Consider the following 6,000-nt stretch of genomic DNA (forward strand, 5'->3'; position numbering starts at 1 on the left):
TTCTTCTTCCTCCTCTTCTTCCTTCTCTTCCTCCTCCTCCTCCTCCTCCTATTCTTCCTCCTATTCCTCCTCCTAATCTTCCTCCTTTTCCTCCTCCTCTTCCTCTTCCTCTTCCCCCTTCTTCTGCTCCTCTCCAGAGGAAGGCTAGGCCCTTGGGTGTTGGCTGGACACTAACTTTGAGAGGCGGAAGGGGTGCGGTGGAGTGTTCTGCCTGCATCCTCCTGCGGGGGGTTACCAAGAGGGCAAGAGGGCAGAGGAGCCCCCGGCGTCAAGCAGGAAGCTCGGTTTCCCCGGAAGCTGTGGCCGGAGCAGGGCGAGGTCATCCGGGCTGGGGAGGCGCTGGCGGTCCCATGGCGGTGGCCCCGGCCCTGCACCCTGGCAGATGACAGTCAGTTGGGCAATCGTCGCCCCTGCCAACATGGGCCCATCACTCAGGAAGTCTCAGGGCACCCGTGCAAGTCAAAACCAGGCGCAAGATTTTATCAGGGCCTTGCATCTCCCTAGGGAAGCAACATCAAGGGAATTTCAGAGGGCCAGGGCCCGGGTGAGGGATCCCAGGGCTGGAGGCCAAAGAGTTAACTCTTCCATCACCACTCCTAGAGGAGCACCCCTCTGGTCCAGCCCTAGGACCCCCGAAGCCTCCATGTAACTGCGCTCTTGGGCTCCAGCCTTCTCTCCCTTTGACCTTGTGAATAGAGCAAGGGCCTGGGAGTCCACAGCCTTCCCCACTCATCTGCTGTGTGACCTTGGGCAAGTTACTTCACTTCTCTGTTCCACAGTTGTCATCTGTAAAAAGGGGATTAAAACTGAGAGCTCCATTTGAGACAGGGACTATGTCCAACCTTTCATTCATTCATTCATTCATTCATTCAATAGTATTTATTGAGCGCTTACTATGTGCAGAGCACTGTACTAAGCGCTTGGGATGAACAAGTCGGCAACAGATAGAGACAGTCCCTGCCGTTTGACGGGCTTACGGTCTAATCGGGGGAGACGGACAGACAAGAACAATGGCACTAAACAGCGTCAAGGGGAAGAACATCTCGTAAAAACAATGGCAACTAAATAGAATCAAGGCGATGTACAATTCATTAACAAAATAAATAGGGTAACGAAAATATATACAGTTGAGCGGACGGGTACAGTGCTGTGGGGATGGGAAGGGAGAGGTGGAGGAGCAGAGGGAAAAGGGGAAAATGAGGCTTTAGCTGCGGAGAGGTAAAGGGGGGATGGCAGAGGGAGTAGAGGGGGAAGAGGAGCTCAGTCTGGGAAGGCCTCTTGGAGGAGGTGATTTTTAAGTAAGGTTTTGAAGAGGGAAAGAGAATCAGTTTGGCGGAGGTGAGGAGGGAGGGCGTTCCAGGACCGCGGGAGGACGTGACCCAGGGGTCGACGGCGGGATAGGCGAGACCGAGGGACGGCGAGGAGGTGGGCGGCAGAGGAGCGGAGCATGCGGGGTGGGCGGTAGAAAGAGAGAAGGGAGGAGAGGTAGGAAGGGGCAAGATGATGGAGAGCCTTGAAGCCTAGAGTGAGGAGTTTTTGTTTGGAGCGGAGGTCGATAGGCAACCACTGGAGTTGTTTAAGAAGGGGAGTGACATGCCCAGATCGTTTCTGCAGGAAGATGAGCCGGGCAGCGGAGTGAAGAATAGACCGGAGCGGGGCGAGAGAGGAGGAAGGGAGGTCAGAGAGAAGGCTGACACAGTAGTCTAGCCGGGATATAACGAGAGCCCGTAATAGTAAGGTAGCCGTTTGGGATAGATCTGACTAGCGCAGATCTATCCCAGTGCTTACAACAGTGCTTGACACTGCCTGTAGAAAGCTCCATTGCAAACTTTGATTAGAGTTTTCCTGGATGAACTATTGGAGACCGCTGGCATTTCAACTCCCTAAATTTCAAAGTTTTATGCTCTTTCTACAATACAATTCCCAGGTTTCTCTCCCTTCCCTTATCCTTGACCCACCTACAGATTCCCTGCCTTTTAATTGTAAAACTTTTATTTTTCTGTGACTCATGCTTTCGATACAACACCCAGAATTACATATTCATAAAAGGGGAGAAAAATCATAAACCAAGTTAGAGGAGCAGCTTCTCTTCTTCCAAATGGGATTTTGGAGAGATGAATAGAGAGAGAGATTTTTTGTGTGTGTATGTATGCGTGTCTGCATTCTAGTCTGATCCTCTGAGAATCCTTTTCAGCCAGCAGCTAATCGCTGGCAACGACACTGCCACCCATTTGTCTGGGAGGGTATAATTAGGGAGGTTTTCTTTCAGAACTGGAAGAGTCTGGCAATCCCAACTTCATGACACCTGAATTGCAGCTGAGAAGGAGAGTGGCTGCCTGCAATTAGTTAGGGCCAGAGGCAGAAGGCCTGGCTGCAGGGGGCTCTCCCCTTCTCTAAGTGCCTGGCTGAGTGTCAGAGGGGCGAATGACATTTCTGGGGTCTGCAGCACCGATGGAGAGTCTCCACACAGCGATGCCCCCCTTTGGTAGTGCTGGAAAGGGGAGGAGAGGCCAGTCCTAGTCACCCTACTGTGGGGCAGCGGTGGGGAGCAGTAGGAATCAGGTGGACAGATTTTCCGATCTTCCTGTGGCTCTGAAAAACCTATAGTCGAGGCCTCCGACACACATGCCTGCTCTTGGGTTACCTGGGATCGTGAGGGGCTGAGGGTAGGCCTGAATAGTGGAAACCTACATTGCACCCAGAAACCTCCTTTAAAACAATAATTTCAATTTTTCCTTCCTCCCCCGCTTCTCCCCCTCTAATTTTCACCTGAGCCGCCCACGAGGAGCAAAATGAATGGGGCTAGTTTCACTCCTCATATTTCCCCTGCTCAACTTTGGGTGGGGTTTCGGATGAATTAATGAGAGAACCAAAAAGTAGGGAAAGGAGGAATAAAGATCTGGATAATCCACAAATGAGGCCATCAGCCCTGGAAAATGGAGAGTCAGCTGGACTGTGTCAGCCCCTAGAGGGAGGATCCCCCTGAGAGAAAAGACATCTGGGAATGCCAAGGATCAGGGGCCATCTGTGTGGGAGAAAGGAGAGCTGCCTCTAGATTGCCTGTTTCTCTCCAGTTCAGGTGGGGTGACCTAAGCGGAACGATCATGGAGCAGAGAAGCAGTGTCACCTAGTGAAAAGAGCATGGGCCTGGGAGTAAGAGGATCTGGGTTCTAATCCAGACTCCTCCATTTATCTGCAGTGTGATCTTGGGCAAGTCGCTTAACTTCTCTGTGCCTCAATTCCCTCACCTGCGAAATGGGGCTTCAATGCCTGTTCTCCCTCCTACTTAGATTGTGAACCCCAAGTGGGGTCTGATTATCTTGTATCTATCCCAAGGCTAGGTACAGTACTTGACACGTAGTAGGCATTTAACAAATACCACAATTATCATTATCATTATAGGTTGGGGGCTCCCAGGAGGGCTGATCCTGTTCTTTCTGGCCATTACCCTTTCCCTTGCCTCTTCTCCAGTTCCCCTCTGCAGGAGTCTGAGGATTGTGGGAAATGAGATAGAGCTCAAGCTTCCTCCTCCCCCTTAGGCCCTCTCCCAGAGTTCGCTTTGGCAGGATTGACCTGGGACACCTGCTCTCTGGCTGCCCCAGCCAGATCCTGCTCAGAGGCCTTGGGTTCTTTGGACTGCTCTTCCAGCATTGTTCCCTAGCCACAAAAATCTCCTGCTGGAAACCAGAGAAAGGCTGTAGACCAGGAGTGGCGGTGCGATAAGCCCTTTCCCTCCTCCTCAGGATTATCTCTGGGTAGGTGGCAGGAGATGCCAGGGGGATAGGCCAAGAACCTGATGTCCTCTTTGTACCCAGAGGACTGGGGAGCAGAATAAGCCTCCTACCTCTGACCCCAATCCCAGAGTCTCATGCTTGAAAGGGGCCTCACTGAGGTAATGCTTTGGATTAGGAGGCTAAACATGTTTTTTTTTCTTTTTTTCCCTTTTTCTTTCCTTAAAGTGCCAGATCCTGCCATTCCAGCCAAGGGACATCTTCTCATCCAAAATAAGAGGGTACAATGTTTGCCAGGAAAGGAAAAATTCCTATTTTGAATGCTTCCTAGTTTAATCCCTGAAACCCAGGGGGTACTATCTCCTGTCTCCTGTTCTTTTGTAGGGGCTCCAGAAATCTAAAACACCCCAGGAAAAGCACCCCCGACCCTGTGGCCAATCCTTACTAGCCTTACTAGTACTGATTCACATGATCAAGGCAGTTGCTGGTATCTGATTCTCTAGCAGGTTGTCAGTAATATCCCTCCTGTGCTACGCTAAATGTCCTCTTCTTCATTCATACATCACCAAGGCATCAGGTTGCTGTTTATAGACCTCACTAATGTATTAGGTGGTGTTTAATAAAGCATGGCGTGTCCCAGAATGATGACCTGTTCATTAACTCACTGAGGAAGGCACACATTTTCAGATGATTTCTTTCTCTGGAGTTAGCCTATCATTAGTCATTTTCTGCTTCACTGCAAGCAAGTAAGTAGACTCGCATGCCACAGGCAAGGAAAGCCCAGCAGAGCAAAGAAGAGCTCTGAGAGATATGGCAGATCAATTTCATTCATTCAAAAGCATTTATTGAGTGCTTATTATGTGCAGAGCACTGTACTAAGCCCTTGGAATGTACAAATCGGTAACAGATAGAGACAGTCCCTGCCCTATGACGGGCTTACAGTCTAATCGTGACGGGCTTAAAGTCAGCATCGGACCAACACAGCCATCAGAGAAAGGAGACAATAAAGAAGATGGGTAAATGGGTAATTGGGAAAACATTTGCTCACACTTATTTCCTTAATAATTAAAAATGGTACCTGTTAAGTGCTTACTATGTGCCAAGCACTGTTCTAAGTGCTGGGGTAGATACAAGTTAACCAAGTGGGCACAGTCACTATCCTACATGGAGCTCACACTCTTACTTCCCATTTTACAGATGAGGTAAAGTGACTGAGGCCCAGAGAAGTGAAGTGACTTGCCCAAGATCACACATCAGACATATGGCTGAGCCAGAATTACAGCCCAGATCCTTCTGACTCCCAGACCCATGCTCTTTTCTCTAGGCCACACTGCTTCTCTGGGGTGACTGGAGGAGATGGAAGGAAAGACAAGGTCTGGAAAAACAATCACCCAATTGCTTGTATCTTCCCAATGCAGAAATCCACCAAGGAGGAGCAGAAATTGTGGGTTTTTACAAAGTTGGGAGTCAGTAAATACTCTCCCAAGCACTTAGTACAGTGTCCTACATGCAGGAAATATGACTGACTGGTGCACATGACAAGCCTCCCCATCAAACATCCCACATCGAGGAATCTCCAAGTTATGCTTGTCGAAAAGACTGAAGGATTGAGTCAGTTAGGTGGTGAATTAGGTGGTGAATTCTAGTGGAATGAGCTGGGTTGAGAAACAGCACTCCTGAGCTCTAATCCCAGGTCTGCCACTGAATTGCTGTGTGACCTTGGGAATGTCACTTTACCTCTCTGTGCCTGTTTCCACATCTGTAAAGTGGGGACATTATTACTTAATTTGCTTCTCAGAGACACTGTGATTACAAAAAATATAGGTGCAATGAGGTCCTCTGAAGAAAGATGCCAAAATAATCATAAGACTTTCCCAGTTTCATTGCACTGGGGTGGATGGTGGGGTTTTGGGGTCATTCATAGAAAGCTGCACGAAATAATCTGGCTAGAGAGTCAACCTGCCACATAGAAGTGTTGCTGGACAGAACCAGGATCAGAAGCCAATCAGGAGGGCACACACCATGCATCACCCGATCAAAAATCCATTTCTTCCAGGGTCAAACAAATGGCTCTCAGCAGATCCAGATACCGTAAGTCAATGAACAAACTGGAAACATCACTTTTGTTGAATTAAAATGAGGCTGCTTTTGAGTATGCTGTTTAGAAAGGTGGGGGTATAACTGGATTCCCCGCAGCCTCGGCCACCCACTAATAATAATAATGTTGGTATTTATTAAGCGCTTACTATGTGCAGAGCACTGTTCTAAG

The sequence above is a fragment of the Ornithorhynchus anatinus genome, chromosome 11 (assembly GCF_004115215.2).
Source record: "Ornithorhynchus anatinus isolate Pmale09 chromosome 11, mOrnAna1.pri.v4, whole genome shotgun sequence".
In the NCBI taxonomy this organism is placed as follows: domain Eukaryota; kingdom Metazoa; phylum Chordata; class Mammalia; order Monotremata; family Ornithorhynchidae; genus Ornithorhynchus; species Ornithorhynchus anatinus.